The following is a 23,350-nucleotide window of genomic DNA, read 5'->3' as shown; positions in this document are numbered from 1 at the left end:
CTGAGGAATGTCACACGTTTCCCACCCTGGGTGGGGGTCGTTTGTGGATATCAGCCGTGCTTTGTCCTCAGCTAGCCCTGTTCCCCCATCTTGATGACAAGTCAATTTAAAGAATCCCTCTTTTTATACAAAGTTCTACAAATTTCTTTTTTTGGTCATCTTTCTTCTTCCTTGTCTTTGCTCTTTGGCCTCTTTTTCTTGTTTTTGTGTTTCTGGCTTCCCCCGCCCCCAATTCTGTGCCAATGCCTGTATGCTTCCTATGTATTTATTTTTAAAAAACGTTTCTTGTATTTCTTCTTGCTGTCCTGACTTCCTGCTGAGCTGGCACTGCCATTGTGGCTTTGGGCTTGGCTTCTAGAAAGACCGTCACATTGACCTGGACGGCAACTAGGACCACTTTGCTTGACTGCTGTTGTGTCCAGGCTCTTCTGCATCCTTCATTGTTTAGGTCCTTAGACATTTTGCTGAATTTTTCTCTTTTTTTACAGATAATGTGACTTTCACTGTCACCGTCATTATAGTCTGGCTGAAAAGCTCTTCGTCGTTTTCTCTAAGTCAGAGGAAGGTCGAGAGGAGTAGATAGCGAGGCTTTAGGTTGGATAGATTCTAGTCATTTCACCTGCTCCTTGCTCTTTTTTCAATATCTGTGTGTCTGATAGGTTAAGAATAGAAATTAATTTATTGCCACTTGCTTCTTTTTTGCTCCTTCTATTATGATCCTTCCAAGTACTTTTGTCTGCAGACTCTGTCTCTTCACTGGAGCATTTAGCATCATAAGTGGCTCTCTGCTCCTGAGATTTTTTTACTTCTTCTGGTACATGAACTACCTTTTTGGGAAATGTCCTATTCCTTTTTTAGGCAACTCTCTCCTCTTTCAGCTTATTTTTCTGTTCAGATGCAGAAGCTCTAGGGTTTTTTTTTTTTTTTTTTTTTTTTATAGATACTTTTTATTAGGTTGAGAAAGTCCTCTTCTATTTCAGTGTTTTTGCTGAGAGGTTTTTTTTTTTTAAATCATAAACAGTTGTTTAATTTTGTTGTTGTTTTCTATGTCTTTTGTGATGCTTATAACTTGTCTCTTTTAATTGTGCTATTATTGTTGTGGATTACATTGAGCTTTCTTTCTTTCTTTCTTTCTTCTTTCTTTTTTTAAGATTTTATTTATTTATTCATGAGAGACACAGGGAGAGAGAGAAGCAGAGGGAGAAGCAGGCTCCATGCAAGGAGCCCGGATCCCCGGACTCCAGGATCAGGCCCTGGGCTGAAGGCAGGCACTAACCCATTGAGCCACCCAGAGATCCCCAACATTGAGTTTTCAAATGCTAAGGCAACCATGCATTCCTGGGATAAATCCCACCATGTTGCATGTATCACCCTTTTTAATATTGCTGGGTTCAATTTACTGATTTTTTGTTGTTAAGGATTTGTGGTCATGAGAGATCTTCATCTGTAATTGCATTATAATGACTTTTTCTCATCAGGATAATGTTGACATTATACAATGATATTCTCTCACCTCTTTTTTGAAAGTTTTTGTGTAAGACTGGTGCTATTTTCTCCTTAAATGTCTGATGGACTTCACCAGTGAAGCCATCTGGTCTGGCATTTTGTGAAAAGAGTTTCTTAAAAAAATTATTATGAATTCAATTTCTTTCATAGACATAGGATCATTTAAATGATTTCTCTTTTTATGCCAGTTTTTGTAATTTGACTCTCTTAAGGAATAGGTAATTTCACTATGTTGATGACTATATTGACATACCTTTGCATATATTATTACTTAATCATTTTAGTGTTTGTAGGACCTGTAATTGTGTCTCCTCTTTAATTCCTGATATTACTAATTTGTGGTTTTCCTTGATAACTCTAGAGGTTTATCAAATCTATTACATTAAAAAAAAATACACCCTTTAGCTTAATTGATCTCTCTCCACTGTTTGTCTATTTTCTATTTCATTTTTCCTATTCTTGCCTTCACGTTTCTCTTCCATGTATTTTGGGTTTAAGCTGCTCTTTTTTTCTTTTGGGAGATTTTATTTATTCATGAGAGACAGGCAGAAACACAGGCAGAGGGAGAAACGGCTCCATGCTGGGAACCTGACATGGGACCCGATCCCAGGACTCTGGGATCATGCCCTGAGCCAAAGGCAGACGCCCAAACGCTGAGCCACCCAGGCATCCCTAAGCTGCTCTTTTCTTTCTACTTTCTTAATACAGAAGTTTATTTATTTTTTATTTATTTTTTAAAAGATTTTATTTATTTATTCATGAGAAACACACAGATAGAGAGGCAAAGACACAGGCAGAGGGAGAAGCAGGCTCCATGCAGGGAGCCCGACATGGGACTCGATCCCGGGTCTCCAGGATCAGGCCCTGGGCTGAAGGCAGTCCTAAACTCCTGAGCCACCCGGGCTGCCCAAGATTTCATTTTTTTTTGATGGCTGAGTAGTATTCCATTGTGTGTGTGTGTGTGTGTGTGTGTATCTCACATCTTTATCCATTTATCTGTTGATGGACATCTGGGCTCTTTCCATAGTTTGGCTATTGTGGACATTGTTGCTATAACTCTGGGGTGCTGCATTTTTATATTTGGAGTAAATATACAAATATTTGGATTTGGATGATAATATTTGGAGTAAATACCCAGTAATGCAATTCCTGGGTCATAGGGTAGCTCTTATTTTTAACTTTTTGAGGACCCTCCATTCTGTTTTCCAGAGTGGTTGCACCAGCTTGCATTCCCACCAACATTATACAAGGATTCCTTTTTCTCCACATCCTTGCCAACATCTGTCATTTCCTTACTATTTTTTAAAAAGATTTTATTTATTCATGAAAGACCCACACACAGAGAGGCAGAGACATAGGCAGAGGGAGAAGCAGGCTCCCTGCAAGAAGCCTGATGTGGGACTTGGTCCAACTATTTTGGGATCACACCCTGAAATGAAGGCAGATGCTCAATGGCTGAGCTCCCAGGCATCCCTCCTGACTTGTTAATTTTAGCCATTCTGACTGGTGTGAGGTGGTATCTCATTGTGGTTTTGAATTGTATTTCTCTGATGAGAACTTAACAGGTAGTGTTAAGCAATTTTCATGTGTCTGTTGGCCATTTGTATGTCTTTTGCATGTCATCCTTGCGCAGGGGCCATGCTAATCTTCTCTGTATCGTTCCAATTTTAGTATATGTGCTGACGAAGCGAGCACCATTTGTATGTCTTTTTTGGAGAAATGTCTGTTCATGTCTTCTGTCCATTTCTTGATTGGATTATTTGTTTTTTGGGTGTTGAGTTTGAGAAGTTCTTTATAGATTTTGGATACTAGCCCTTTATCTGATATGTCATTTGCAAATATCTTCTCCCATTCGGTTGTCTTTTGGTTTTGCTTTGCTGTGCAAAAGCTTTTATATCCTGATGAAGTCCCAATAGTTCATTTTTGCCTTTGTTTGCCTTATATCCTCTCTCCTGCTTCAGAGGAATTGTTGCTGCAAAGGGCCTCTTGTGTTAGCCCCCTTCTCTATTTTTCCTCATGTGAAATTGCATAAACTCTTTGCCAAGCATAAAGGATCTCTTCAGACTCAGCAGGTATGTTAGAGAAACTGGCTTTGAATTTGGTGCTAGACCAGATGGATTAAGAAGTGGAAATAAATTGAAATGAGGATAAAGGGCATTTTAAATGATATCAGGAATCCCATTTGGTAAAATCAGAGTAAATTCTTCTTTTACTTCATTTTCTCCAAATCCCATTTTAAAGCAGGTGACCTTTTTTTTTTTTTTTTTTTTTTTTTTTTTAAATTTTTATTTATTCATGATAGGCACACAGTGAGAGAGAGAGGGGCAGAGACACAGGCAGAGGGAGAAGCAGGCTCCATGCACCGGGAGCCTGACGTGGGATTTGATCCCGGATCTCCAGGATCGTGCCCTGGGCCAAAGGCAGGCGCCAAACTGCTGCGCCACCCAGGGATCCAGCAGGTGACCTTTTAAAGGCAGATGCTTCTGTTGTAGTAGGCATTGGATACATTACTAGCCTTCCTGGGCTTTCTCAGCAGGATACAGACCTAACATGTGATCCAAGTGTTTTCCTTGAGTCCAGTTAGTGTTATTTGGTTCCAGATATGGAGAGGAGATGGATAATCTCCTAGCTAAGATGTAAGAGGCTTCTTCTCACCTTTTCTATATTTTCAATTAATAAGCCTTTTGAAAAACATTTGGACTTCCACTTCCAGATGGACTATAGAAATTTGCAAGAGACCACTACTCTCACTGTAACAAGGTAGGCTCAATAAGCTACAAAATCATAGTTGTTAAAAACTAGTGAGAGAGCTGAGGATGCAAAGAATTTAAAATGACCTAATTCCAGAGTGTAAAGAGCCCTTTTTAGGAGAGCGAGTCTGCTTCCATATAAGGGTATTGGAATAGCAAACCTATTATAGATACAGGATTTTTGGAGTCGCATGAGACACTAGTTGAACTAGTTGATATTGGCATGAGCTGTCATGATGTATTAAAATTCCGAAAGACCGAACTGCAAAGTGGCACCCACCTGCAAATCCTCATTTATAAGACCTCATCAAAAGTATGGCTCTGGCCTGGTGAAGGTAAAGGGTGAAGAGAGATTTCCTAGCTGCACTCATTTGTTACTTTTTTCTACCTGAGTCTTCACTGAGTACATAACAGCAACAGGGACATGGAAGAAGGACAGAGATCCCTTAAGGTACACCTGCCCATCAGTCCTTTCCAAAGGAACCCCACATAATTAAAGGTAGAAGACATGTAAAAGAGCAGGAAAATGTGACCCATAATCAAGAGGAAAAAATGGCCAGTAGAAACAGAACCAGAAATGACCCAGATGTCAGAACTAGCAGACAAAAATTTTAAGATAAGTATACCTCTGTTAAAGTGTCTAGTGGAAAATATGAGCAAAATAAGTAAAAATGTGCAAAATTGCAACAGAGAATCTGAAATTTCAAAAAAGAATAAAATGAAAATTCTAGAACTGATATGAAAATTCCATTTGAAGGATTTAACAACAAAACTTAAAGATAGGTTAATAGAATTTATCCAGGGGACGCCTGGATAAATAAATAAATAAAATCTTTTAAAAAATGATCTAAACTTATGCATAGGAAAGAAAAAATAAAATTTAAGATTCATTTACTGATTTATTCACGAGAGACACAGAGAGAGGCAGAGACACAGGCAGAGGGAAAAGCAGGCTCCATGCAGGGAGCCTGATGCGGGACTTGATCCCAGGACCCTGGGATTATGACCTGAGCCCAAGGCAGATGCTCAACCATTGAGCCACCCAGGTGTCTTGTGAAAAATTAAAATTTAAATAAAATTACAACAGACTTTCAGAGAACTGTAGCACAATATCAAACACCATAACACATGTATACTGGAGTCCCTACAAAAGAGAAGAGAGAAAATGGGGCACAGGGAATATCTGAAGGGATTATGCTTGGAGATTTTCAAGAAATAACAAAAAGTATCAATTCACAGATCTTAAAAAAAAAAAAAAAAAATTCACAGATCTTAGAAACTCAGGAAAACCCAAGCAGAATAAATACAAAGAAAACCATACCAAGGCATACCTTTGACAAGGTAGTCAAAATACCAAAAATCAAAATTCTCTTTAATGTCTTAAGCAGAGCCAGAGAAAAAAGGCACATAAGTTAAACAATACAAAAAATGAGGGCTAACTTCTCATCAAAAACAGTAGAATGTAGAACACAGTGGCATGGCTTCTTCAAAATGCTGAAATACAGGGGGTGGGAGTGACTGGGTGGCGGGCACTGGGTGGCGGGCACTTGACGGGATGAGCACTGGGTGTTATTCTATATGTTGGCAAATTGAACACCAATAAAAAATAAATTTATTATTAAAAAATGCTGAAATAAAAAAAAGTCATTCAAAATACCTACTTCAAGAATGAAAGATAAATTACATTTGCCCACAGAAAAAGGCTGAAAGAACTTGACTCTAGTAGACTTTCATGACAAGAAATCATAAGTTCTTCAGGCTAAAGGGAAAGATACCAGATGTAGCCTGCATCAGTAGGAAAGAACACTAGAAAGGGAAAATAAATGGGAAGGTGTGTGTGTGTGTGTGTGTAGCTGTAATCATTGTTTTAATTTACCCACCAGGTATTTAGACTTACCCATGTTGGGGTGACCTCTGCTCTCTACTAAGGACCGATACTGGTATATGGTGGTGATGCTCTCAGGTTTTGTTCATTGACTACAGTTTCAGTTCATGCTGATGGTCACTTTTTTTTTTCCTGGGTAAGGAGTTTTATGTTGGGAGTTCTCTTCTTTCAGCACATGGAGATGGTCATTCTGCTGTCTCCCAGGTTCCATTGTGTTTGTTGGTTTGTTTTTTTGTTTTTGTTTTTGTTTTTGTTTTGAGAATTCAGCTGTCAGCCTAACTGGTACACTCTAAAGATTTCTCTTAGGTTTTTTCCTTGTCCTTGGTTTCCTGCAGTTTCACCATAAAATGTATAAACATGGATTTCTTTTTTTTTTAAAGATTTTATTTATTTATGAGAGAGTCAGAGACACAGGCAGAGGGAGAAGCAGACTCCATGCAGGGAGCCTGACGTGGGACTCGATCCTGGGTCTCCAGGATCACCCCCCTACCCCCCTCACCCCCCACCCCCCACCCCAGGCCGAAGGCAGGTGCTAAACTGCTGAGCCCCCGGGCTGCCCTGGATTTCTTTTTAAAACTTTCTCCCTGGGATCTCTTTGGCTTCTCAACCATGCATTCTGGTATCTTAGTCTTAGTCTACGTAGGCTGCTATAACTAAATACCACCTACTGAGTAGATTTCTAGTCCTAGAGGCTGGAAGTCCAAGGATCATGGCCCAACATGATGGGGTCAGGGCCCTCTCCCTGGTTGACAGCTGGTGCCTTCTGGCTGAGTCATTACACGGTGGGTGGGGCTGGGGGGGTCCCTCTGCCTCTTTAAAAGGCATGACTCCCATTCAGGAAGGTTCTATCTTCCTGGATCAGGCACCTCCCAAAGGCCTCACATTCTGATATCACAATTTTTGAGGGTTAGGATTACAACATATGAATTTGTTGGGGGCGGGGCACATCCAGACCCTCGCAGCATCTTGCATTCTGGACACTTCTCAGTGACCATTTCTTCACACATTCCTCTGTCCCTCCTTCTCTCTCTGCTTTTGGGATACCCCCCAAAAAACATATGGGTCAGACCTTCTCATGGTATCCTCTATGTCTATTTCTTTCTCTCTTTTTTTTTTTTTAAGACTTTATTTATTTATTCATGAGAGAAACAGAGAGAGAGGCAGAGACACAGGCAGAGGGAGAAGCAGGCTCCAAGCAGGGGCCTGACGTGGGTCTCAATCCCAGGTCTCCAGGATCATGCCCTGGGTGGAAGGCAGGCATTAAACCACTGAGCCATCCAGGGATCCAGTGGATGTCTCCATGTCTCTGCACACCTGGGACTCTCTGAGCAAAGGTTGATACCTGAGGTGAAGAGTGTTAGAACGGAGGCCATCTGCTCCCATTCAAAGGCTAACAAAACGTAGCTTCTCTGAGCTCCCCGCCTCTCAGAGCCAGACTCTTGCATTCTTCCCTGTTATACTTCTTAGATAATCCTTTACATTTCAGAGGGGGATAAAATTTGGAATCCTGGAACCATTTGTTTACATTCCAAAGGACAGTAAATGACTCCAGTGAATGTTCCCCCCCACCCAACATCCTCTTAGGAAGAGAGGGTGCTAGCTGGGCATTGTGTAACCTATGTACATTGCCAGGTTTCTAACTTCCAGGTGTCTCTCCTGCAGTGCAAAAAACGCTTTGCTCATGCGGCTCTAACCCATAGCTCTCACTGCGTGACTCTGAAGGCAGAAGAAGTCAGGAATAGGGAACCGATATAGTTACTTGTGTAAGTTATAATCGGCCTCATCCCAGAACTTTATGATTTTAGTCAGGATAATAGACGTAACTAGAGGTATTTAAAACTTACCACTTAGATTTCCTGCTTTATTTTTCATCCCCTTGTCTTGACTATTCTCTGCGTGGTTTCTTCTGACCTACATTTTTGTTCATGAATTCTCTCTTCAGCCCTTGTAATCTACCATTGAGCCATTCATTTAATTGTTTTTTGTTGCTGTTAATTTTTTTTTTTTTTCTGTTGCAGTGGTGGTTGCACAAGTATAGGTCACCAGAGTGTATACAGTGAATGAATGGATTTTATTGTATATAAATGATACTTCAGTAAAACTGGTAAAAAGATAAAAAGGAAAGTGCACCTGGGTGGCTCAGTTGCTTGAGCATCTGACCCCTGATTTTGGCTCAGGTCATGATCTCTGGGTTGTGGGATGGAACCCTGCATAAGGCTCCATGCTCAACGTGGAGTCCACTTGTCCCCTGCCCTCTACTCCTTTACCCACTCGTGCTCTCTCTCTCTCTTAAATAAATACATACATACATACATAAATTTTAGAAATATTTTTTTTAAACATTCATTTTTAAAAATTTTTTTAAAAGATTTTTAAATTTATTTATTCATAGAGACAGAGAGAGAGAGAGAGAGAGAGGCAGAGGGAGAAGCACGCCCTAGGCTGCAGGCGGCGCTAAACCTCTGCACCACCGGGGCTGCTCAAAAATCTTTTTTAAAAAGATAGGGCAGGAAAAATCTTACTCTTAATTTTCATATTATTCTAATTTGCCCTTTTAAAAATGACTCTGTTCCTTTACATATTCGTCACTTTTTTTTCATATTCGTCACTTTTTATAGTTTCTAGTTTTCTACCCAAATAGTTTATCTCCTTGAGATAAAATAACTAGTAAAACTTCATTTATTGACTTATTTTAAATAGTAAACATATACATTTTATAGTCTCTGCTGACAGTTCCATTATTTTAAATCCCTACAGGCCTCATAGTATTATCGTCACATATGCCTGATTATCTCTGACTGTATGTTAGGCATTGTGGTGGGAAAACTATTGCCTAGGACGTGTTCTCATCTTCTTCTGAGAGTGGGTTTTCTATTGCTTTAGCCAGGGGTCTAAGAGCATGACCAATCCAGGGTCTCTTCATCCCAAGTTCAGGCTTTGTTACTTTCTCAGAAACCCAAATAATCTGAAGATAGATTTTCATCTGTGTGAGGGCTAGTTTATTTTTGCTGACTCTTACCTATGGTGTATGGCTTTGGGAGGCCACAGCCCAAAGCCAGAAGTTTTTTTTTATTTGGCCCTGTACTTTGAGAACTCTGGACTCTGACATTTCCTCCCATGGCCCCTCAAGGCCACCAAAAGTCCCAAATTGCAGCTTTGCTTCAGGTGGTAGAGTCCAAAGTATCTCATTAGCCTCTCCAGTTTCCAGGCCTTTCTGGGATTTTAGCCAGGTCATTTTTTTTTTTTTTTCAATTATCTTTTGAGCTCTGTAATGCTTTTAAAAAGATTTTAAAAATATTTTGTTCACCTTTTTAGCTATATTGCTAAGAGTTTGGTCTGAATCACTTAGTCTGCTATTAGGAGGATTAAGTTTTAACACTTGACATTTAAAATAAATATTTTTATTTAATCAAAGAAACGCTAACTTCCCTAGTTTTTTGGGGTGTTTTTGCTTTTTTTCAGATTTATTTATTTATTCATGAGAGACACAGAGAGACAGGCAGAGACATAGGCAGAGAGAGAAGCAGGCTCCATGCAGGGAGACCCATGTGGAATTCGATCCAGGACTCCAGGATCATGCCCTGGGGCAAAGGCAGACATTCAACCGCTGGGCCCCCAGGTGTCCCTGACTTCCCTAGTTATAAACGTTAAACCTGCTCATTGCATTGAATTTTGAAAGCTCAAGCAGAAAAATAAAAATGAAGAAATATCTGCCCTTGGAGTACCACCAGATATAAATACCTTTTACTGTGAGGATGTGTTTCATTTCACTCTTCTTTTTCCCTTTTAAATAGAATTAGTATATGAATTCTAATGCATTTACATTTCAATATCCTGCTTCTGTTTCTTAAAATCATATTGCCAGTATTTTCACTAATAATATTCTGTGGGGAAAAATGGTTTTACTGGCTTTGTCATATCCTAACATGAGTATATCAAAATTAATTTAGCCATTTCCTACTTTTGGAGTTTTATAAAAATTATCATTATCCTCATTTTAATAGTATGATTAGCATCTCCTCATATAAATATTTTTCTTGACTTTTGAGTATTTCCCTTAGGTTTATTCTCTAGCATAGAATTACTTGGACAGGATGACTAGAAATGTTATTTTGATAGCAACAAGAATTACCCACAGCTAATCCATCTTTTGCCAGTTTCTCCTCAGCACACTGAGAGCTGTTGTCACTGTAAACTCACCGTGAGTTATGAGTAAGTGGTGCAGAGAAAGTGCATCACTCTTACCTCCTTGACCACTTGAGAAAAGTTTTCTGCTGAATAGGCAGGTACAGACAACTTTTTGCTCTCAGACAGCGGGTGGCTCAGTGGTTGAGCATCTGCCTTTGGCTCAGGGCATGATCCCCGAGTTCCAGGATCAAGTCTCGTATGGGGCTCCCTGGGAGGAGCCTGCTTCTCCGTCCGTCTGTGTCTCTGCCTCTCTCTCTGTCTCTCATAAATAAATAAATAAATTCTTTAAAAAATAATAAATAAATAAGACAGTGGTCCTTAACCCCTCTGTTGCATATTAGAACGCCTTTGAAACAGTTTAATATGAATCCCCAGGAACACCAATGGGCATCTATAGATCTGTGTTTGTAATTCCTCAGCAAGTTCCAGTGCAAAGTCAGACTTACGGACCACTGCTTAAAAATAAAAGACCATCTAAGTCTGTGTTTAGTAAACAAGTGAATTTTAACTCTTGACCTCTTAAAATGCCTTTGATCTTTGCCTGCTTAGGAAAGGTGGGTTTGCTCCTGATCGTGGTTTTACTTCAGAACTAGGGTTGACGGATAAGCTACAGGATGCTTAGTTAAATTTGTATTTCAGATAAATAACCAGTAACTGTATGGTTATTGACTGTATGTCCCAGATATTGCAAGGGATATGCTTATTCTAAAAAAACTACCCCTGTTTTTACAGTCTGAAATCCAAATTTAATTTAGCTGAATATCTTGTCCATTTATTTGCTAAATCTGGGTGCACTAATCATGGTCCCACTTCCAGGTACATGTGATTTTCTGCAGCATTCTCCTCTTCTTGCTGCGGTTTGGTATGGGACCCTGTTTTATGAAGAGGTTTGTGTTTCTTTCTGATTCTCTCTGCCTGGGACAGAAAGCCGCCTTCGTCAACCTTCTGCAGTAAGTCCACAAAGACACTTTCATGACACTCTGTAAGGCTGGTGGCCCCTTGGCCGGCCCTAATGTCTGTTGCAGGAAGCTCTCACTTGGTATACAAGAGGGCTCCCAATGGCCATAAAGTAGGTAATAATAGCCTTGTCAGACATAGAGAAAGAAGCTTCTAGCATTTCTAGGTGTCAACAGAACTGTGTATTCTGGAGTAGGCTTTTGCTCAGACAGCAGTCAGCGGGGGCCCTGCTAGCTATGCATCGGTAACAGACTTGGGGCGGGGTATGTAGAAAATGCTGCTGCTCTCATTTAGTGCTGGGTGAGCACTCGGAGGGGGTGAGCCAGTTTGCACAAGTTGCCCAAGGGGTCTGGTGTGTGTAAAGGCACTGGGACCACCAGTTCATTCCCTCCTGAATCAGCAGGTGAAGGGGACCTGGGGAGCTCAGCTGGCACGGCCCTGCCCATGGCACTCTGGTAGGAAAGAGTCACCGGAACGGAAAGGTGTGCGTGGAGGGGGTGCGCCTGGGTTGGTGGTGCTGCACCCCTAACGTTCCAGAAGCCCTGTTGGATTCAGAGTCCTCCGCACCCAGCGTGATTAGAGGAACAACAGGTCAGCACGAGGCGGGAACCACAGAAGAAGCCCAGCCTCGGGGCTGGAGCTCCAGGGTAGGACCCCCCCGCTCCCGCCCCGCCCGGGAAGGCACCCCCGCGCCCAGGCAACCGGCCAACCTGGCGGGATTGCCGCTCTGTAGCGACACCTTGTGGCGGCATCTTGTCATGGCAGCGGAGGCGGAGCTGGGGGAGGCGGGCCCGGGGCGGCGGGGACTGCGCAGGGCGACGCGGCAGCCGGGGAGCGCCCGGGAGGGGTGGCGCGGGCCGAGCGGCCGCGGCTGCGGTGAGGCACCTGCTTTCCCGGGACGCGGCCACGTGCCCCAGAGCCCGCTCTGACTCGCCTCTCCTGGACGCCGCGGGGGACCTGATCCGCACCCCCCGTCTGCGTGGCTGCTCGGGGAGGCGCAGGGCCACAGCCCGGGCTGTCTTCACGGCGCAGGAGCCTGCAGCCTACCCGAGCCCCGCGGGAGGTGCGCATCCCCTCCCGCTCCCGCCCCGGGCCCTGCCTTGGTCTAGCGCCCGTCGCGCCTCCTGCGGGGGCTGCGCGTCCTCTCGGAACGGGCCGCCCTCCTCCTGGGCCTTCCCCCTGCAGCCCCCGCCCTTGCACGCGGCGCCCTCCTCCTGGCCCTTCACCCTGCAGCCCCCCGCCCCTTGCACGCGGCGCCCTCCTCCTGGGCCTTCCCCCTGCAGCCCCCGCCCTTGCACGCGGCGCCCTCCTCCTGGCCCTTCCCCCTGCAGCCCCCCCCGCCCCTTGCACGCGGCGCCCTCCTCCTGGGCCTTCCCCCTGCAGCCCCCGCCCTTGCACGCGGCGCCCTCCTCCTGGGCCTTCCCCCTGCAGCCCCCGCCCTTGCACGCGGCGCCCTCCTCCTGGGCCTTCCCCCTGCAGCCCCCCGCCCCTTGCACGCGGCGCCCTCCTCCTGGGCCTTCCCCCTGCAGCCCCCGCCCTTGCACGCGGCGCCCTCCTCCTGGGCCTTCCCCCTGCAGCCCCCGCCCTTGCACGCGGCGCCCTCCTCCTGGGCCTTCCCCCTGCAGCCCCCGCCCTTGCACGCGGCGCCCTCCTCCTGGCCCTTCCCCCTGCAGCCCCAGCCCTTGCACGGGCCCGAAGGCTGCTCTTCCTACAACGCACCCGCAGGGAGCCCGCTGGCCCCCCCGTCCCGCGAGCCCGCCCAGCCTGCTGGCGCCGCGCAGACCTCCGTGCGTGGCTGAGCCCCTCGCCGTCCTGCTCCCAAGGGCCAGGCTCTTGGCATCGAGGCCTCCCGCTGGACCACGCACCACGTCTCACCATCCTTGGCCCTCAGCCCCTCCGGGAGACCGAATTCACTGACGGCAGAGATCAGATGTGACCAGGGGTGTCCCCTTGGTGACCAGCCTGGCACCGGGCTAGGAAGTGTCGGGGTCCTGGGGGATCAGTTAAGATAAGGAGGCGGCCTCTCCCTGGATTGAGGGTCAGGCGCAGCCCCTCAGTGCATCGTGGGAAGTTAGACACGCGCAGGAAGGGAACAGCAGGCCCTTACACGCCGCACCGGTGTGCCAGTTCTCTGTCCTATAAGAAGCCTAAAACACCGCAGTTTGGCTACACGTAGTAGCTCTCTAATCAACAGAAGAAAAAAAAGATTATTGCCAGAATTTATTATTTTGTGTGGGTATCGGTGAGAAACAGTTCCAGCTGGAAAGCTTAGGCGGCCCGAGGGGCAGCTCAGAAGTCAGAGCCCTGGGGTGGGGGGGGTGGGGGGGGTGGAGGGGGGTGGGGGCTGCGGGGCTGCGGGGAGCCCGCGGAGCACCTGCCCCCCCCCTCAGCTGAGCTGCAGGAGCTTGTGGCCTAGGTCGGCCTCCTCAGCCTCTGCGGCAATAATGGGGTAAGAAAGCAGCCCTCCCAGGCGGTGTCAAGTGAGGGGCCAGTCCCCACAAAGCTCCTCTTCTGGGAACACCACCATGAAATCAGGTGCTAGGGGGGTCATCCTCTCACCCCCCCCACATGCCCCCCCCACCTCCACAGGGATCTGCGGAGCTCTGGCTGTGGGAGGAGGCCCCCCCTCCCCGGTCCCCAGCCACCTTTGCTCTCAGAGTCTTTGAATCAGGACCCTGTAACCCACAGACCACCTTAATGCATTTGGCCCCCGTGCCCCGTCTCTGGAGGATTAGCTCCTCTGTCCCCTTTCCTTGGTTGTCATCGCACGTTTGGAAACAAGAAGCTTTCTGAGCTCTGGAGTCCCGCGAGCCCACGGTTTCTGGGGTGCAGCCCTGCCTCTTCCATTGGAGGCACCGAAGCTTCTCCCCGCCACGCTGCCCACATCTCGCCGCTGGTGTAACACTAGATGTGTGCAGGGCATTTTCGAGCACTTTTTTTTTTTTTGATTTCACACGCATTTTATTTCCCATTTGAATACCAAGCATTCTGGCAATGTTTTTCCTTCTTATTTTTTTAATAATAAATTTATTTTTTATTGGTGTTCAATTTGCCAACGTACAGAATAACACCCAGTGCTCATCCCGTTAAGTGCCCCCCTCAGTGCCCGCCACCCAGTCACCCCCACCCCCCACCGTCCTCCCCTTCCACCACCCCTAGTTCAGTTCCCAAAATTAGGAGTCTTCCATGTTCTGTCTCCCTTTCTGATATTTCCCACTCATTTTTCTCCTTTCCCCTTTATTCCCTTTCACTATTATTTATATTCCGTTTTCGGGCACTTTTGCTGCTAGTGTGTCCTGGTTGCTCTAGTTCCAGAGCCATACATGTCCTCTGCTCTCCCTCCCTTGCCTCATCCACCTGTTTCTGGTGGTGCGGTGGGCAGGGGACTGGGTTATAGGGCAGAGAAGGGCCTGGGTTCTGGATCCCGACTGTCCCCTACCAATTGTGTGAACTTAGGCAAACCTTTTACCTCTTGGGGTTCAGGGTCTTTCGCTAAAAGAGATGGTTGGACTGAGGTGACCAGTAAAGACCCTTCCAGCTCAGGATTGTTCGAGGCTTCACCTCTCTCCCTGCTCCTGATTTAGAGCTGACCATTCATAAACCCCTTTAAGGGAGTGGCGGGGGGACCCCCCCATCTGCGTCAGTCGACGGGGAGGCTCAAAGAGGGCACCAGGCTGTGTACTGCCCAGAGATATCGTGCCAGGTTGTTCAGCCTGTGTGTCCTGCCTCCCAATGTGGTTACACTGATGCAGAAGATCCAAGTGCTCCTAATGGGATCGGTAATGATGACTCTTTGGGTGTCTTTTTTTTTTTTAAAGATTTTATTTATTCATGAGAGACACACACAGAGAGAGAAACAGAGACACAGGCAGAGGGAGAAGCAGGCTCCACGCAGGGAGCCCAATGTGGGACTCGATCACCAGGACTCCAGCATCACACCCTGAGCAGGATGGCAGATGCTTAACCACTGAGTCACCCAGGCATCCCAACTCTTTGGGTGTCTAATTGGAGATCTGGACATCTTGTCCAGTTGCAAGCTAACCAGCCTTTCATTGAGACTGCTGGTAGCTGCCAAGGGGCTGAGGCTGGCCTCTTGCTTCTCTTGCACCCCTGTGATATCCAGCAGAGGGCTGGGGGGCACTATACATGCTCACTAAATAATTTTGAATAATGACACTAAGTCAATAGTAGGATGTGGCTGCTGAGAAACTTAATGTCCTCTCAGGTTGCATTAATAGAAGCATGCTAACTGGAATAAAGGAGGTGATGTTGATAACATGTTGCATGCTGCAGAGGCTTTTTCAGTAGAACTGTTTCATTTTGATTCCCCAGGAAAGCTGCATGAGAGTCGGAACCTTGTTTGCCTTTTTTTTTCTTTCTTTTTTTTGCTGCTATATTGCCAGTAAAAGCACTGGGCTGATCAGGTACCAGGCTTGCAAAAACCATGTTGCCTGCCCAACAGAGCTTGTTGTCCTTCAAGATTATAAGGAGGGTTGTTGTTCGCACACCTTGTGGAGAGCAGCAGAAGTAACCAGGGGTTATTTCACTGGACCCAGGGAAGCCTGGGAACCTTCTGTGTTTAATAGTTCCCATCTGTTTTCTCCTGCCTCACTAACACCCATTCCCCCTGTAGTCCTAGCATTCTGGTTTCGTCTGGGAAATCCTAATGAGTGCAGCCCTGTGGAATTTGCTGAGTCCATTGACTACTGCCTCGGTGCGACCGTTTCTCAAGGTTCCCCAGGATCCCCAGCTACAGAGGTTTGCTCTCAAAGTGTGGTCCCCACACCCAGCAACACCAGCGTTGCCTGCAAAAGCCCAGACTCCCAACTCAGAATCAGAAACTCTGGGCACGGGACCCAACAATCTGCATTTTAGGAAACGCTCCAGGTGATTCTGATGCCAAAGGTGGGTCCCAGCACCATCTGAGAGTCTGACTGTCGATTCCCCCAAAACTTTGAAAAGAACCAGCACCTAATTGTCTGCTGGGGGCAGGGAGGTGATTAAGAAGGCTGAAGGGGTGGCCCTCAAGAGACTGCCCAGGGTTTCCTGCTCCGAAGATCCCTGGAGTCTGTCCTATCAGGGGCCCAAGTTTTTAGCTTTTCTTCAATTTTATGGGCTTCCCAACTTCCTCAAACTCGTAAAAATTTAAAACCTTTTTTCCCCTTTAGTTCGCTAGAGTCAATTTCTTGTTTCTTAGAACCAAAGGGCCCAGCTGACCCCGGATAGGAAGGATTTGGACAGATGACCTGTAAGGTCTCTTCCAGCCGGCACACTTTGAACGAGGGTCCATGCATGACTGACTGATGGGCTGACACCAGATCTCCCTGAGTTTGAGCTCTGAGAGACAGCAAAATTAGAGCTTGGGAGAAAAAGGAAGGTGAGGAATGTGACCAGATTCCGATCCCGGAATGACTTGGAGTTCTGGCCGGAGCAGGATTAGAACAAGAGCCAGGAAACGGGTCCCCAGGGAGAGCTTCTTGGTTGATTGGCTGAGTGACCTCAGGGAAGTCATGTCACCTCCCTAGACCCCATTTTTTTTCTCTCTAACAGAAGGATTCTTTTGTGCTCTTAGCTCATCTCCCCCCCCCCCCCCATCGTGTAGCTAAATTAAAGTGCACACGTGACTAACAGCAGCCTTGGGGCGGCCGGCATGGGGTGCGGCCTGTGGGGTTGTGTGCAATTAGATGGAGAAGGGCTTAATCTTGGCTCCTGGGGCCAGATGCTTCTGCGCAGACCCCGCTGACTCACCAGCAGCTCTGAGGCTTACCAGGCTTCCTGAGGGAATGCCATCTGCCTTTCCAGAAGCGCCCTGCTAGGGTGGTGCACTGGGGGTGGGCAGGGGGCGGGCTGGACAAGCATCCTGGGAGCGTCTGCAGGGGCTCTGAAGGACGGGGACTTCATCCTAGCTGGATGCACGTTGATTGGAAGTGAACCCTTTCCAAGGGGCACACGTGAGTGTCTACACGAGGAATTCCGGGGGCCGGGACACTCACGTGCATTTGGGAGAGGAAATGTTCAAAAGTGCCAGTTCACGTGGTTCCCTCGGCGGTTTTGGGGCAGCCCGGGGGAGAGAACCAAGCTCAGAAGCCACCCGGTGCTGCGGCGCTGGCAGGCTGGCCTCGTGCCCCTGCTGCTCTTTCTGCCCCTCTCGGCGTCTCTTTGCCACTGTACGTGGGCCTGGCCCTCTTGCCTTTTGGTTTCAGCTTCTCGTTTCTGCATGTTGCCTTCCAGGCAAGAGCCCATTTGGGTTACAAGTGACTGATACCAACTTGGCACAACTTGGGGACCCGGGGCGGGGGCACTTTCTTGGCTTGTGGAATAAAATCCTGACTTTGAACAAGCAGATCTTTGAAAGGGAAGAGTCCTGTCAGGTTGCAGAAATGACTGGAATCTGCTGGCAGAGTCACCCCTTCGATTGTCCCTGTGTGACGGTCTCAAGGCCTCTCACCACAGATCAGCTCCCGCCGCACGTGGGGAGTGGGGCCGCCGACGGCTGGGCGTATGCAGTGCACAGTTCCAGCTACTGGAGGGGAGGGGGCGGCCTTCACTTTCCGGGTTCCACGTTGAATTGAAGAGAACGCTCCAGGGATTAAGAATCCCAGCTCATGACGGTGACTGTCCTGCTCTGCCAGTGACTACCTGGGTGGCCTTGCAAAAGTGACTTCACCTGTCTTCTCTCGTCTGAGAATTGGGGCTGAGCCTAGCGCCCACCTTAGAGAGGCAGCTTTTGTCTAGTGGCTGGGAGGAGAGGTGGGGGGCCAGGCCGCCCCGCTACAATCTCGGTTTTGCTACTTAGAAGCAGTGTGACCTTGGGTGTCCTGCCTTCCGCATCTCTAAGATAGGAGACTAATCGCACCCTCTAGCAGGAGTGTTGCGAGCAGAAAATGAGCTTGTGCACCAAAGGAGGGCAGAGCAGTGAATGCATCTCCCAAGCAGTTGGCGAGAGCATTTAATCCCTGAGATCTCCACTGCTTTTGATGTCATTTCTACAGGGTCTCTGCACGGGCTGCAGTGTAGACATAATGGAGGGGGAGCCGTGGGCCATTCGCTCCTCTGCTGGTAGCCACTCTGCTCCTTTCTCTTCCGCTTAAGAATGTGAGTAAGAACCAAGAGGGATGTTCTTGGAGGAATAAACTCGAATCTGTCTTAATTTGTGTTTTTTAAAAAGTGATCATTCTCCAGCCTTGGTTCCCTATTATTAGTGGATCGCTTTTAAGAATAGATTCTATTCTGAGCACCGCGTCGAGTGCCCCGCAACCGGCATTTCATGTAATTGTTGCAAAACACAGCAAGACAAGTGTTTGTAGCCCTCGCCTGCAGATTCGGGAAACGTGCCTCTGAGAAGAATGGTGGTTCCCGAGGGGGGTCCCGCACCTGGCTTAGGGAGGCCCCATATTGAAGTCCTGCTGGCCTGCCCCGAAGCCCATGTGATGCCAGTCTCCAATGCATCCTCTGCTGGAGGCTCTGGTGGCCCCTGGAGGCCCCTAGAGGCCCTGGAGGCCCCTGGGGGCCCCTGGAGGCCTTGGCAGCCTTGGCCAGCCTTCCCATCTGCTTCTCTCATCCTCCTCCTGAGTCAGGCCACCCGACTGCCAGTACGTCTCCCCTCTGCGCACTGGTGTTTGGGCCTCTTCCCCTCTGTGCTGCTCTGGCCTGCCGGGGTCCCCCAGGCTGCATGATAAATAAGCTCTGGCGGTGGCCCCTGTGCTTCAACCTCCCTTCCAGAGGACAGGTGTGCTCCCCACCCGGAGGCCCGGGGGGCTACCAGGGAGCGAAGGTGGCCGAGGCGCAGGCCTCCCAGAGCCCGGCCAGCCTGGCGGGGGTGTCGGGCCAGAGCCTCCCAAGGCCTGAGTGCCACCTTCATCCTGCAGAGGCACCAGGAGCCCGGGGCTGGGGACGCATGGGGGCGGGGAGGGCCCGGGACCCAATGCAGCATGAGGCCAGGACCACTCCGCTTGGTGAATGTGAACATTCAGGGCGGGTCCGCATTTCTTCGTCTCTGTACAGGCCCGGGCCTTCAGACAATGCGAGAGGCCCCCCCATCCCCCTGCCCCCCAGCCCTAGGCCTCCAGCGGCCTTGGACCCACTGCTTGGGGACTGCAGCTTCTCCCCTCCCCTGTAAGCTGGCAGGGATGAACCAAGTGGCCCCAAGTTCCCCTCTAGCTGTAACTACTTAAAAACTCAAAATGTAGAGCCCTCCTCAGAGATGTGGGGCACCTGACAGCCACCTGGTTTAGGCTACTGTTCATTCATTTGGGGTTGACCAGGTGCAGCCGCAGGCCAGGCCTCCCTGGCAGGCTGCCAAAGGCAAGGCCAAGGCCCCCTCCTCCCTACCCCCTCTGCCACTCCCCACCTCCAGACAAGAGTCCCGGGCCTCAGGGGGATGCCAGGTTCAGTGCAGGGAAACAATTGAGAAGGCTGTTGCCTGCTATGAGAAGTGCCCCAATGGGGAAGTGGATGTGAAGGTCACGGAGAGCTCCCTGGAGGAAGGGGCCCCTGAGCGGGGGCCTGAAGGTGAGGGGAGCTAGCTGGGCTCCAGAAGTGAGGGGTGGAATTGGACACTGGGCCTCAGAAACTTGTGTCTCAGGAGCAGGGCCTGGCTCCATCCCGTCCCTCCTTGGTCATTTGCACCTCAGGGACCCCTGCTGGGGGAGGCAGCAAGTCCACCTCTTATCTGTCCACGTGAACTACAGCGTCCTGCACAGAGGATTACAAATCTGTTGAGAGCTACCAGCCTTCTCCACAGGAAGAATATATGCATACGAGTGTGTTCCCTTTACGCCCACAACTGCAGGGTGTGGAGAGGAGCCCCTGGATTAGAGGCAGAGAACAAGATCGACCTCAGGCTCATAAATCAGTGGTACCTCATCAGTCTCACTCCCAATTGCCTTGATCACTGTCCTCTGGGATCCCTGTATTCTGGAAATACCTCCTTGGTTCCTCCAGGAGTCTTTCTATTAACAAGCAGGATCCCCATCCAAATCCCTGTTGCTGGGGGCTCAGTTGTGAGGGCCATCCACTCTGAGATCCCAGGCCCGATGGGCACGGAGGAGGGTGACTTGGGGAGACCATGCCCTCTTTGATGTGAGCCCCAAAGCCTGGTTGCATCTGTGGAATGACACCGATAGTGTCCTTCAGAGTCCTCAGGATCCCTTCTGCCTGGTGGTGTGGCCCAGTGGAGAGCGCACTGAGCTTAGCGTGGGGACAGCCGGGTGTGCGTCCCATCCCTGTCTGCCATTTTTCTCCCATGTGATCCTGAGCAAGTCCTTTTGCACTGCTGGCTCCGGCTCTCTATTTCCTCATCTTCTATAGCTCTTGGCCACAGTGAGAGGATCAAATGAGATGCGAGTTCAAGCACTTTTAAACCGTATAGGGATCGTGTCTGCTGGGGTGCTTTCAGTGCACAAGTGAGAGAAAGCAAAACCCCAGAAGCTTAAGTAATAAAGGAGACGTATTGATTCCCATTACTGAGAAACCCAAAGCCTGGGCGGACACTGGCACTGGGGTTTCCTGTGCTTCTCTTAGCTCTGTACCCCTCCCGGGGCCGCTTGGTCCTGCAGCCTGGCCAAGGCGGCTGCAGGATGCACGTGGTCTCGCCCCACACACAGTAAAAGAGAGATCCTTGAGAAGGAGGGGGACGTTACCCCAAATCATCCGCCAAGCCTGCTGCTGCACCTCACAGGTCTGAAATGGGCCATATATGCTTATGGTCTCTGAGGGGCCCTCCAGTAAATGATAACTGCTTGTCTCTATCTGGGTCATAAAAAGCAAAATCTTACTTTTCGTACTGATACTGCTGGAGGCTTATTACCTAGGGGACAGCTGGGATAGCCACTCACCCAGTTGGGGTCTCCCCTGTGGGCAACCTGCCAGGTGAGTAAGTCTCCCGGCATGGAGAAGAGGAGGTGACCGCGTGCTCTACGTGGGCAGCTCACTTCCACAGGAAGAAGAGCTGAGCTGGGCTGAGCTTGCCCAGTTTATTCTTCCCTGGTTTTCATTTGGAGAGATTACGTTGCCTCTCCCGGGGACAGTGGGTAAAGGGGTAGAGAGAAGTCAGAAACTACATGAATGGATTTTCTAAGGGAAGAGAATATTAGGAGAGAGAAAGATACATTTCCTCTTTCCTTCGCCCCTCAAATCTCCATTCCAGAACCATCCATGTGGCCAGAAGAGTATCATGCACTAATTAGCTTAGTCCTGATTTAACTGAACTAATCAGGATGGCAGGGGGGCGGAGTGCTGGAATCACACCAATTGGATTGGAACAACATGGGGCCAGTGTGAAGCTGTAGCCCAGGTGACGTCCCCCCACCTCTCCGTTCCAGGGGTACTAGACGATGGGAGTTTGGTACAAGAGCTATTGAGAGGATAACCTCCACTTCAGTAACATAAAATAGTAACTTAATAACTATGATTAGTTTAGTGTTTATTACAGCCAAACACAATGATAAGCTGGTTTAATCTAAAAAATCAAATAAGCTGAGATTTCCACTTCTGGCCGTGATGGAGTAATTGTATCAGGGTAACCCTCCATCCATAAATGACTACAAAACTGGAAAAAAAATGAAATAAGGGTTTTCAGCCATTGGACAGTAGCCAGTGGAACCCTGCGATTGCCCTGGCTTTCTGCCTGGAGGCACTTACCAGAAGCCAGCACAGGGAGGAAGGTCCAAGGGAGCTCCGCAGTCTCACTGAGCCGGCCAAGCTAAGTCTTGAGTGCAGGGGTCTGAGGCATCTGGAATATGTGAGGCAGAGTACATTGGCAGGGAGAGAGCTCTGCAGACCTAGGGCTCCAGAAATCTGGAAGGATCCCCGCACCATGATGAAAACGTCCTGGAGTTAGATGGTGGTGATGGTTGCCCTGTCTTGTGACTATATTAGAAACCAATGTATCGTACACTTTACAAGGGTGGATTTTAAGGTATGTGAATTACATCTCAATAAAAAACAAGTGAAGAGCAAAGAGGATCCCCTTAAGTCTTTGGCTGAATATTAAGCTGGTCATGGGTAGGGTGAGACCCCAGGAGAACAAAGGGCAATACTGGCCAATGAACCACAAGCAGGGAGCTGAATAATGACCAGAGCACACACAAGGTTGGAAGACTTTTTTTTTTTTTTTTTTTTAATATTTTATTTATTTATTCATGAGAGACACGGAGAGGGTTGGAAGACTTTTGAGTCCTGACCAACCAGAATAGAGAAACCTCCATGAACCCTGGGAGCTCTCAGTAGTGACTTCACAAAGATCTTACCTTAGACGAGGGGTTAAACTATTCCCAAAGCAAAGGCTGTCCTAGATGTACTTTGACAATGTTTTTAATTTTTTTTGACAATGTTTTTAAAACATTGTTTTGAAAGTAACAAGCAGATCCTCAAGTAACTCTCAGAACAAAATGATATTTTTAAAGACAACAAATTCCAGTACTCAAAAACATATTCATAATGTCCAGCATCTAATAAAACTTTTTTTTTTAATGAAAAGGAAAAAAAATACAGTCGATAGACCTAGAAATAGCCGTGATGGTAAAATTAGCAGGCACAGACTTGCCAATAGCTTTTATTTGAAGAAATAACAACTGAAACTTTTGCAAGTCAGATGAGAAATATATACAGATGTGAGAATTTCAACAAACGGAAAGCAGAACAAACACAGAGAAAACCGTACAAGGCACTTCCGAGAATGGCTGAAAACTAATGATAAGGAGAAAAAAAAAAAATCTTAAAAGCAGCCAGAGGAAAAGAATGACATACAGTGGAATGAAAATCAGGATGAGGGCTCCCTGCATGGGGCCTGTTTCTCCCTCTGCCTGCGTCTCTGCCTCTCTCTCTCTATCTTGAATAAATAAATAAAATCTTAAAAAAAAAAAAAAAAGAAAAAGAAAATCAGGATGACCATGGCTTCTCATCAGCAACAATGCAAGCCAGAGAAAATGGAACCATCTAAGCAACACTCCTGTAGACAAGGAAATTGGCTCCCAGAGATGAAGATACATGCCTAAGTCATTCTGTACAGTAGAGTTTAAACTCTGGTCTTTTGACTCTAAAGTCTGATTTTTTTTTCTTTTCC

At 47.6% G+C, this 23,350-nt stretch overlaps 1 long non-coding RNA gene and 1 other non-coding gene across 3 annotated transcripts in view; one reads left to right on the top strand and one right to left on the bottom strand.

Annotated features, from left to right (window-relative positions):
- Positions 1-18,436, top strand: part of LOC125754957 (uncharacterized) — a 38,943-nt gene extending 20,507 nt beyond the window's left edge. Inside the window, exons 3-4 of one of the 2 annotated variants that reach the window (XR_007410164.1) lie at positions 15,920-16,663; positions 18,279-18,436. This is a non-coding gene — a long non-coding RNA (uncharacterized LOC125754957). The remainder of the gene's footprint in view (positions 1-15,919; positions 16,664-18,278) is intronic. The other variant, XR_007410163.1, reaches the window with a different exon arrangement.
- Positions 3,095-3,201, bottom strand: LOC112652077 (U6 spliceosomal RNA). Its single transcript, XR_003131229.1, has one exon. It is a non-coding gene; the product is annotated as a U6 spliceosomal RNA (small nuclear RNA).
- Positions 18,437-23,350: the final 4,914 nt, after the last annotated feature.

This window comes from Canis lupus, chromosome 4 (assembly GCF_003254725.2).
Source record: "Canis lupus dingo isolate Sandy chromosome 4, ASM325472v2, whole genome shotgun sequence".
NCBI lineage: Eukaryota > Metazoa > Chordata > Mammalia > Carnivora > Canidae > Canis > Canis lupus.
Note: the sequence above shows the minus strand (reverse complement) of the source record. Positions and strands in the feature narration are given on the sequence as shown.